The following is an 11,482-nucleotide window of genomic DNA, read 5'->3' as shown; positions in this document are numbered from 1 at the left end:
GGCAGTCAATCCACTCCCACCTTTCAGCAGTTGCCAACATGCAGTGAGCTGTTCTGCAATCCAAAACCTAATTGGTGAAAAGAAAAATCAGTAACTTCCCTTTATTCAGAGTTTTCAGTGGTTTACATGTGACAAACATGTACTTATTTTACAATATTTGGTATGAGCATGGACCCATTTTTTGTCATGTGAGCACTCTTGGAGAGCCAAAGAAAAGGAGGGGGCAAATAGTTACCTTTCCTAATTATTTCCCAGCATCTCGCTTCCTACATTTTACTACAGAGAACACATCTCTAGGTTTTGCAGATTTTTCTTGAAAAGAACTGAAAAAAGGAGGGGTTGTAACTGCTGTAAATGCTTCCTTGAGCTTACAGATTAGGCTGAAACAACAGCTGGCAGCTGTGTCAACAAAAGCAACCCTGTCCCAGGAAAGAGTCCTCTCCAGAAAAGATTGAAATCTCAAAATTCAGTTTCTAAAGGATTTTGAGAACTCCCACAGAGTAGAAAACACCAGCATGTGTGGTGTTGAAAAGCAGGGCCTCAGAGCACGGGATCTTCCACCAAGACAACCTAACCATGGGACACGTTGATTTTGATGACCGTGAATTCTCCAGGCTCCAAAGATCCACCTGTTTTAGGCACAAGCCACTTCTTTCATGGCAGATGTGAACTGGTACATCAGGAGCTACCAGCTGCTTCACTGTCCGTTACCGACTGTGATATCATATTGTGATACAACACCCTCATGCTTTGCAAAGAATATGCTCTTACAGGCCATGTAAGCAATTCGTCGTGGTGCAAAGGTTGCCAAGACAGAGTGAAACACGTATTCCTAAAGATGGCAGGACATAACCACACACTGTAGTGCCAGGAGAGACAACCATGCAATGGCTGCTGTTGCTTATGTTGTCTGAAGGAGAATCATCTTTGGGAAGCAGGGCAAAGAGAACTTGGTAAAGCAGCAGCCACCTTAAAGCCGCAACTTGGACAAAAGCCCTACTTATTTTAAAGACAGAGCTAACTCTGCTTGTGAGCAGCAACCCTGAGTGGTGGGATGGGACAGCAGGGGGGGGCTGCAAGCAGCAGCAGGGCCCTTCTACCCTGGGTTCCTTAGAAACCACAAATCCCTGGAAGCAGAGATTTACTGCTTTTTCATGACTCACTTGTCAATCAAATTCTTTGCTAGAAATAATGCAGAAATGTTTCAACCAAATTATTTGATTTGGGGTTCCTCTGGCTTGAAGGTGGCTTTTTTATTTCCCCTGTTCCACAGAAAATTTTCTTGACGTCAGTTCTATTATGCACTTTTGAAAAATAAACAGGGGTCAAAATGAGTTATTTCTTATGGGAAACTGGTCTGTTGGGAACATATTACACATTCCATTTACTAATCAGAATCTTCTGATAATTTTTACTGTGAATTGCAAATGCAGGCAGCCCGCGTTACATCTGCAGTGTCAGATAGACTGGAACTGCTCCAAACTGCTTCTCAAAAATTTGTTTCTAAAATTTCCCATACATTTACTGTTCCTTCATCCTGGTCACTAATGCATATGTATTCAATGGACTAACTACATGCATATTAACAGTTTAATAGAGTTACACGTACCATAGTGTTAACAAACAACAGACTGTCTTTCAAAGTACATAGAAACAGTTGCCTAAAGAAATAAATGCTTCAACCTGAGGAAACTCAAAGACTAAAAATATTGAGAAAGAAAGATAAATGGCCTCAGCTTACAGTAAAAAAAGCAATGAGAAAACCCAAATTTTAGTGATATGCTTCATGAAGCAGTTTCATATGGCTGGTCATAAATAAAGGCTGTTGTCAGAAAAATGTCAAGGATGAGCCAAACTGGCAAACAGCTGCAGCTCTGTTTTCTGGTTTCACCACTCAACATCAGAATGATGAGGTCCAGGAGGAAGGATCTTCGGCTCCTGAGTAGCTGACATGAAAACATCGGTCTGGGAAAGAAATAGCAGTGGTGAAGCATAGGGGAAATATGGAGGAGAGCAGCATTGCTCTGCAGAAGTGTTCCTTCCTGCAGCATGGTGGGAAGGGACACGTGAGGACACGGCTCAGCCAAGGAGCTTCTGAATGTGCCATTCCCCTTTTTTTTCCCCCAATCGCTGTAAAAGTCTGCTTATTTGCAGCAGCAATAATGTTTGAGGTGCCATGCAGGGCAGGACTGAAAAAAGTGGCAATTTTTTTTCAGCAGAAGCTCTGAAGGAACCTGGGATTAGCATCTCATTCAGAGAGACCAGTAATTCCTTTCCAAAACCTTTAAAGGAGGCAGGTCCTGCCTCCGCTGTTGCACATCAGTGCCTCCACCCAAGGGGGTGGTTTCTGAAGGGAACAGGCTGAGGATAATTTCCTGGACTCCTGGACCTTTCGTATCACTCTCATCTCTGCTGTGTTTCGCTGCTGAGAGTACGAAGACCTCCAGTATTCTTATCTTGGCATTCCCCACTTAGGGGAATGAAAGAAGCATTACAAATGAGTCTGTAGGGATGTATAGTGAGAGCAGCAATAAAAACTAAAAAGCCAGCACTGAGGGGTGAAAATGTTTAACGTCCCTGCTCTGAAAAGCTTGTTCATTTAAACACAGTGATTAGCTCTGCTCCTGCAGACTGTTCCTGAGGAAGACCTCATGGTCGGACCGTCATGGCTAATGTTATTTTCAGATCACATTTCTGTTCCCCCTTCTTCTGTTCTCCTGCAGACCATGGGCTAAAGCAGCAGTCTCTCCCCTCGCTGTCCCCCCGCACCAGCCAGGACATGAGCAGGGTACGCTAACACCAAGGTCGCTCTAAAAATTCATGCTCTCTCTCCTGCTTCCTTGTTTAATGGTTTTATAGACAGCAAGTCTAACTCTTATTTTTGGAATCTAACAACTTGTAGTTGTTGGGAAAGACACACGTGCAATAGTCAGCATCAGTCAGGAAAAGCTTCTGTATGTTTTGGTTTTAATCAGATTTTTTCTGAAGAAGTGCAACTTATTCATAACCCAGCTAACAACCCCATATTTTTATCTTCATGACCAACCTGCTATCATGTGGCACAGGGAAAAAAGTGCCAGGTATCAATAGCTGCGAGGTGTTCATATTGAACTATTTCTCTGGCTTAAAATAATATTAAACAAATAAAACAAACTGCCACCACTCACAAACACATTAAGCCAATGGATTAGATTTCCTGTGGCTATAAATGATTCTTACAAAATGCTGAATTAAAAATACAATTAATTGCCTAGGCTTGGCTGGTGGCTTTATAGAGTTAGTCCCTCCTTGCAGCGCAGCCAGCCTTCCCCACGCCCGGCATGTCGGGCTGTATCCCAGAAGGGGCTGATGCAGCTGCAGGACTTTATTGCTCCTTAAGTCGCACAGGCTCTCTCCTTCAGTCAGACGGTTGGACCGCTGACTTTCCCCCAGTATCTACTAAATCTGAGTGCTCTGCCATGATTTCAGCCACGTGAAATGCCATTTTCTATTCAGCGAAACACTTGGTCAGGAAACCCCTTTCCATACGCTTTCAACACATTCCCCAATTTCATGGCATTACACATCTGTTCACTCAGCAGCCCCCTGAAAACCCGGCGTGTCCCTGAGCATCAGCTCCATGTGGTACTTGCGTGGGAATAAGGCTGTTAGAAAAATCTCTAATTCCACACCACAACTGCATTTGTGTATTTAATCATACACATCCCCAAGACCCGACAGCACAGGAGTGCCCTGCCTATGGTGGGGGGTTTGCCAGGACGGGGCCCCAAAGTGGCCCCCTTGCTCCCTCTTCCATAGCAGAGCTGGAACAACCACGGGAGAAGCACACACCTTTCAGCAGTGACCTCCAAGGAGCAGGGTCTGCCCTGAACATTTCAGAAATGATGCCTTGAATAAATAACCTCCCATAAAGATTTTTGATATCACAGCTGACTACTTTGCAGTTTACTGCTTAAACGTGGTTTGTGGTAGAGTGAATTTGTTTTAAAATAGCACCAGTTGTACATTGCTCCTGAAACACCTCGTTGGTGTTTAGGGATGAGCGAAAGGGGCACCCCTGAGGCTTGATACGAATATTTGTGATGGCTCATTAGTTCCCAGTTTTTCCATAAGCTGGTCGTTAGCAGTCCAGTAAAAATTCAGAGAACATATTATAACATGTGCTACCTATGTGTAAAGAGACACACCCTGAGCTGGGCAGGTAGTTCCTGACCTTCTCCTGATACCAGTAGTAGTATTTTGTGCTCCACCAAACCTCCTCTTTGCCTCATCTCACAGATCTACATCCTGTAGAAAAAATATTTTTCATTAAGATAGTTTCAGTGCAGAACATTATACAGTTCTTCTGGGGATAAACACAGCAAAAGTAATTGAAAAATCAGTGATAGCCTAGGTGCAACACATGCAGCTGCATGTGTGGGCAGCATCTTCTAGGAGACTGACTGGTGGCCCAGATGGTCCTCATCAGGGGCCTGAACAGTGCCACTGCAGAGGAATATGGTATGGGGACAGATTTCTTGGCCCAGTGAGCAGCAGGAGCTGTAGATGGGGAATTCCAACACACCTAGCTAGGCCCAGGGTGGTTTCTCCTTCCACGCCAAAGAATGAGACGGTGGCCTTGCAGCTGCTTCCTCAAGTTTAGATCAGGGCCGTGGCCTCTGGTACCCATATCAGCTAGGTATCAAGGGTCTGAAACAGCTTCTTTGGGTAACTAATTTTACTAGACACCATTTTGGCTACCATGGGACACACCTGCAAGCCAGGAAGATAAATAAGGTCAGAGGAAGTGCTGGCTTTTTACCCTCTGAACCAAGCCCGGCTGATGGCCCAGGCAAATATCGCTGCAAACAGCGGGTGCTCCAGCCATGCCGTGGGTCTGTCTGAAAGCAAGGAGGGATCTCTGAACACCTGCGGGAGGTTTCACTGCTCCCAGGGCTCCTACCTGCCGTGCCTGGAGGGATTTCCCCCCCTTGTGCTGCTTGGGGAGACAGAAGAATAGGTGAGGATGTGGTAGAAAACTAATGCATGAGATTTACAACAGGGAAAAAAACCCACCCCCAAATAGGGCGAAATATTAAGCTCTGACAATGGGTGAAATCCTGTCACCTCACTTAAAATCAGTGGTAAAATTCCCATTGACTTCAGTGGGGCCAGGATTTGGGTATCAGTTTTTTTCATGGTTTTCCCAGATGAAGCACCCAGCCATGTTTTAAAGTTTCCTCATGCCGCTGTGGGGAAACCCTTTAAGGTTTTATTAGCTTCTTTGGCTCTGTTTCACTGTATGGCATTTCAGGGATAAAAAACCCCAACCCTGCAATTTCATTAGGAAACAACAGCACAAAAAAATCATTTTACAATATGACTTCTTGCCTGCTCTCTACCTCCTGAATTCAATACCGGAGCATATACCAATATAAAGCTCCTATTTTCACTTGGTCTGTAGGAGAGGGTTTGAAAGGCCTCGTTTGTCGAACATGCTAGAAACAAAACCATGGGAAATTGAAAGCATTGACAGCTCTTTGTTCAGAGTCCTTCAACACAAAAGAAAATTCAGCAGATGGACTCAAACCCGTAAGCTCACAGAAAGCGTTTTCAGATGGGATGAGTTCATTTGGTGCCAGATACGTGTAAGCCGATATGCTCCAAGATATGCAAGACATGGATAAAGAAAATCAAGCCTTTGCCAAAACCTAATACTATAATTTTCATGCAGTCAGACACATTAACTGAACCTGTGCTTCCCAGTCTCATTTGCAGGCCAACATTAATAAATAAGACTATGTTAATTTTCTGCTGTCCCCCCCAATCTATTTAAAATAAAGAACTAAACCACCATTCCCAAAAACTTTGGTAAAATAAAGTTCACGTTCAGCTAAGCACCCTTTTATCCTACTCCTTAAGCCACTCCAAATCACTGTCAGTACATTTCTGAATGCTCTGTGATGAGAGTAGCAAAGCTTTTACAGTTCAGAATGGCAAGACTGACTTCATAAAAGATTAATATACTTGAAAAGCAGGTCATTTATTAAAAGATCTTTTAAAAGCTTCATTTCTTAAAAAGCAAAACTATCTACCCACCTCCGCATCTTGTCTGAAAGCATTTGCATACACAGCTGTTCTCCAAATTTCATCCCTGTTCTTTTTTTTTCCCTTCTTCATTTTTAAAGATATGAATAGCAGGTATTTATTGAAACAGTGGCATGCTTCACCACGTGCCTTCTGCTTTCGTACGCTTATCTGTCCCGTCTCCCATAAGAACACACAGATACCCTTTTCCTATACACAGGGTTGAGGTGTCAGACCCTCAGCCCCAGGGCTGCACGAGACGGCAGCCTGGGGATTTTAGCTTGCAAACCTGCTCTTCTCTTACCACAGCTGGAAGTCTCCCGCAATAGCCAGGTGAGGACAGACCTTGTCTCTTCTGGATCTTCCACTGTCCTCTTGTTTTGAGACAGTCTTTTTAAGGCAGCGCTCTGCAGCCGGCTGCCTGGGAGCTGAGCAGGCAGCGCAAGTGGTCTGGATGCCACAGGTCTAAGACGCACAGGTACCATGACACCAAACGGCAGAAGGCAAAATGGTAACTATTACTTGGATAGCAGGCCTGTATCACTCTTTTCACTGGAAATTGTGCCACCTTTGCACACCATGGTCCTCAAGCCAGCATTTTGTATAGACCTAAAGAAGTAGCAAGGGTATGCATTGAGCGAGATAGAGCAGAGAAAAAAATACAGGCAATTTTGGACCACAAGGTAGATATTTCAAGATACGTTTGGCATCCTGTTCTTCATGACTGTTTTAATCACTACTTCTTCCTGAAGAACCGTCTCTTGCTGTTTCATCTTGCCTGCAAATAGCATGGCACACCGGAAAATTAAAAAATAATCCATTAAATAGACCACCACCTGTTCAGGACATGGCAGCTCAACTGCAACCAGAGTTACTCTTTTGGAAACAGGCTGCCATGAATATGGGGGTTGTAAAAGACAGGACAAGTTGTGGGAAAGTTGCTTTGGGATTCAGGGGCATTAACATAACTGAAGGATGAGGCTGTTTAAGAAGAGGCTAAGCAAGGAGAAGATGATGACCTTGGTCATACATTTCAGAGAAGAGAAGATGAAAACGCCAGACAAGACAAGCAAGGAACATGCAGAAAGGAAGAATGGAAGCTGGGAAAACTCAGAAAAGGCAAGACACCAAGAAGGTGGAGATGACTTGCAGTGCCAAAAGCAGGAAACAATAATAGCACAGATACTAGCACTCTCTTACTCTTGTCATAAAACCATCACGAAAATGACTTTAAATTTAGAAGAACGACATTTAAAAGACTAGTTTTTGTTATATAATTGATTGTTTTGCATGAAAACTAAAAAAAAAAAAGTCACCGCTTATTATTACTGAGTTTTGATGGGCAGCCACAACCAAATTCTTAAGTGATCAAATATAAAATATGCTTGAAGGCTGTTCATACCTACCAGGGCAAGACAGACGGTGTGGTGTAGGTGTCTCCACTTGATTGCATGTGCGCCCAGAATGGACAACATCCGAGTGTCCTCGTTTCGGCTGGGATAGAGTTAAATTTCTTCCTAGTGCTGTGTTTTGGATTTAGTATGAGAAGAACGTTGATAACACACTGATGTTTTCAGTTGTTACTAAGTAGTGTTTACACTAGTCAAGGACTTTTCAGCTTCCCATGCTGGTGCACAAGAGGCTGGGAGGGAGCACAGCCAGGACAGCTGGCCGAGCTGGCCAATGGGGTATTCCATACCGTAAGATGTCATGCTCAGTATATAAATAAGAGGCGTGGTTCAGGAAGTAGCGATCACTGCTTGGGATGGCAGGTGGTGAGCAATTGCATTGTGCATCACTCATTTTGTATATTCTACCATCATTATTATTATTATTGTTATTATTATTTTCCCTTCTTTTTCTGTTCTATTAAACTGTCTTTCTCTCAATCCATGAATTTTCTTTTTTTTTTCCAATTCTCTCCCCCATCCCACTGCAGGGTCAGGGGGAGTGAGCAAGCAGCTGAGTGGTGTTTGGCTGCCTGCCTGCCAGGTTAAACAACTACACTGAGTATTTTAGCAACAACATACTGACTGTAACAAACTCTAGGACAAAGCTATTGATCACCACTTGGGGTTCCAGGGAGAAAAATAAAAGGTGTTCATGGGTTAATACTTCTGACTGAAATTTGCTTATTTAGAGCTTCACTTAACAGATGCCATCATCAGGAGATAAAAGTCTTTACACTGAACAGACAATTTGAATGGCCTTTCCCATTAAGCTATGGGTGATATATTTCAATGGGCAGATTATTGGAGTCTTTCTGCTGACAGCAAGGAATTTCAGATGAATTCAGAATATCAGTGACCATCTAAGCCTTGGTAACAAGGATTTTAATATAGAGTTATGTTACAATTCAGTACAAAACACCTTGACCAATTTATTCTCTTGTACAGCACAAAGGGACCTTACATTATATCTGCGTTTATATTCATTGCCAAAATAGGCAACCGACCCTTACTGTTCATGGGAACAAAGCTCCAGATGCTCTTATATTCCAAGCCTAATGTGCTCAGCTACTGGTGTGGCACCATTAATCACATAAAAAATGAGTTTTATAGCCTTGGAAAACTGGCACCTACCAGATTTATTGGTTTGACTACTCTGCTTAATAAAAAGTTTCTTATGAACAAGCGAGCTCTGAATATAACGTACTAAACATCATGCCATAATCAATAGGTATCGGGAAGACTGTTTTTAAGGTTTAGCTCCTTTCCTGTTCTCCCGCAGACTGAAATTATTCAGCTCTGTACTGCAGAGCTCCATTAAGCACTTTGTTTTTCATTGAATGACTGGAATCAAAAGCGTATGGCCTCCATGGATGGATAAATTGCTGTAAAAAGAGGTAAGTCAGCAATACTGATTGGCTCTGTTGTCTGAGTGTGTCTTTTGATTTTTGAATTTCTGCCAAAAGCATCATCATTCTGTGTTTACCCTTCAAAAGCCCTCGGTCACTCAGATGGTGCATATGCTCGCAGCACAGCGCTCTCCCTTGCAGAAACAGAATTCATAAAAAAGAACATTTCAGTACTTGTATTTGTTGAATGTAAATTTGTGGCACAAATCCTACGTCTCTCATCTTTCACAACATTGTTACTATATAATATGAAGTGATTAAAAGAACAGTTTTACTTTGCTGCCCATCTCTTTCACTCAGAGAAATGGTTTATCTCTGCGCAAAGCTGTACATAGATTTCAAAGTGTGTTTTGTCACATAATTTTCCTCTTCCTTTCCCTCCCCGGAAAGTCAAAATAACAGAACCACCATAAACTTCTGTGGTGGTTTCTTCTGTGTGTGTGAGTGTGAATTTACACTAACTACTGAAAACGTACTGCGTTTTTCTTCACTCCTGGAGCCGGGACTGTCAGCGCTGGGCTCAGTACTGGCTTCCACAGGACGCCACAGACTTGCATCTCCCTCAAGAGCTGCTGCTGCAACAAGAGCTGTTGTTTAACCGTGGACGCTTGCTGTGAGCTTTGCACCTGCGTAAATGCCTGCTGGAGGCAGCAGGAACAAGACCAGACCAGGTCCCTGATGAGTCGTTTGAGTTGGTTACAACTCTGCAAATTCAATATTCGGCACTCAGGAATCTCCTAAGGCAGGGACAAACAATAGACCCTCTCGACATGTCTGCAAAGGCAAAATGGTTATTCCCATTTGAAAACAAAAACAGATCTGACACCAACAATATGGCTTTTATGCAAACATACAAAACAAACATATAGCAAGACTATAAATAAATCAATCGTATCTGCATAAACTGTAATAAAGTGACAAACGAAGGCAATTATCATCTGCTTGTTCAAAGCCTTGTGGACATTTTGCAATCTTGTGATTTCTATTACTGCAACCTCACCAGAGTTGCAAATTCAGTTGACTGTGAAGGTCTGGGTCCTGTAAAATCTTATTCACGTGCATATTGTAAGAAGCAGGGATAGCAGAGTCAGAGCCTGTGCTGTGTCAAAGGTGCTGCTTAAGATCTCGGGTGAGGAAATGCTCTCTTACAGATAGCTCAAAAGCCTAAACCCCTTGTGGCATTTAAAGGAAATGAATTTGATTTCTCAAGAGCCTACGGCTTCCTAACAAACCTTGGGAAACAAGTTCAGAGTACTAGCATATGCTCGAACCCATTTTCTAGTTATAAAGGCTTCTTTATTACTGTTTTTGGCTGACAACAGTTGAGATAGCATGTTCATCATCATTCTTAAAACACTTGAGAGAGAACAATGTGAGTGCATTTTCATTTCGGTTTTAACTTCTTTATTTCATTGCTGTACAGCTGCATTACACTTGGCTTTAATCCCTTAAGCATTATTTTCCTTGGCAAAATAGTCACTGAACTGAGTAGAACTTACTATTGGAAAAAACTTACTATTGGAAAAATATGCTTCAAAAACCAGTGTGATGTCAATGCCAACTGAAACCCATGGAGCTTAAAAATGTCACAAATGTCTCTGAAATACAGAGCTCCTCATTTTTTTGACCGAACTAGGAATGTTGTAAGTCTTAGGTTGTGAAGCCAACTGTAAAAACCATAGAGTAGCCTCCTGAAACAGAATGTGTGCTTTTTTCCCCCCATGAACAATCATTTGAAAAACAATTATATAAAACTTGATGTAAGATAATTCCATAGGCACTAAATGACTGCATGGCTCCACTTCTAGGCTTGCCTGCATTAACTGTGGCTATCGGTAAGAAGTTGGGCTACAGGCTTCTTAGAGAAAAGATAGAGCCCGACTTTGTAAAACGGCTTTAATATTCAAATATATAAATAAGCACTACTGAAGAATAATTCAGAAGACTGCGGTGATTCATTATGAACAGATGCTATAAATGGGAACAGTAACATTGCTAGGTAAGGAAGAAGCAAGCTATTTTAGGAGTCTTGAAAATCTCTTCTAATTCTTCAGACAGATCATGCTGCTATAGTTACTTTATGAAAAATTATATTCTGAAAAGCACTTTAGTAAAAGAAACCTTTTACTGGAACTATTATTTAACCAAGACCTTCTACAGCACTAAAACACACTGCAATTGAGTTCCCGATATAGTTTTAAGAATGGGAGGGGTAAAAAAAAGAACAAAAACCCTACCATACCTGCACCAGGAGCTATTTATTAGCATAACACTCTTCCTTTTAAAGATTTGGTAACAACTGAAGTATATACAAAGTCTTACAGCATTTACACAATAAAAAAGTTTCCTATTAGCTGATGAAGTATAAGGTAGTGCTGCAATTTACTTCAAAGCATGTACACAATAATAATGAAGCAGACCACTGTACTTTCAACTTCTCTGCTACCACACCACCACTGTCAGTTGAAATGACAGTTAATTAAACCACTGGGAAGACACAGATTGTCAAAAGATTTGTAACAGGTTGACCTGCAGCACTAACCATCATAAGGGGGGGGG

The sequence above is a fragment of the Fulmarus glacialis genome, unplaced genomic scaffold (genome assembly GCF_000690835.1).
Source record: "Fulmarus glacialis isolate BGI_N327 unplaced genomic scaffold, ASM69083v1 scaffold42827, whole genome shotgun sequence".
In the NCBI taxonomy this organism is placed as follows: Eukaryota; Metazoa; Chordata; class Aves; order Procellariiformes; family Procellariidae; genus Fulmarus; species Fulmarus glacialis.
This window is presented reverse-complemented; position numbering follows the sequence as displayed.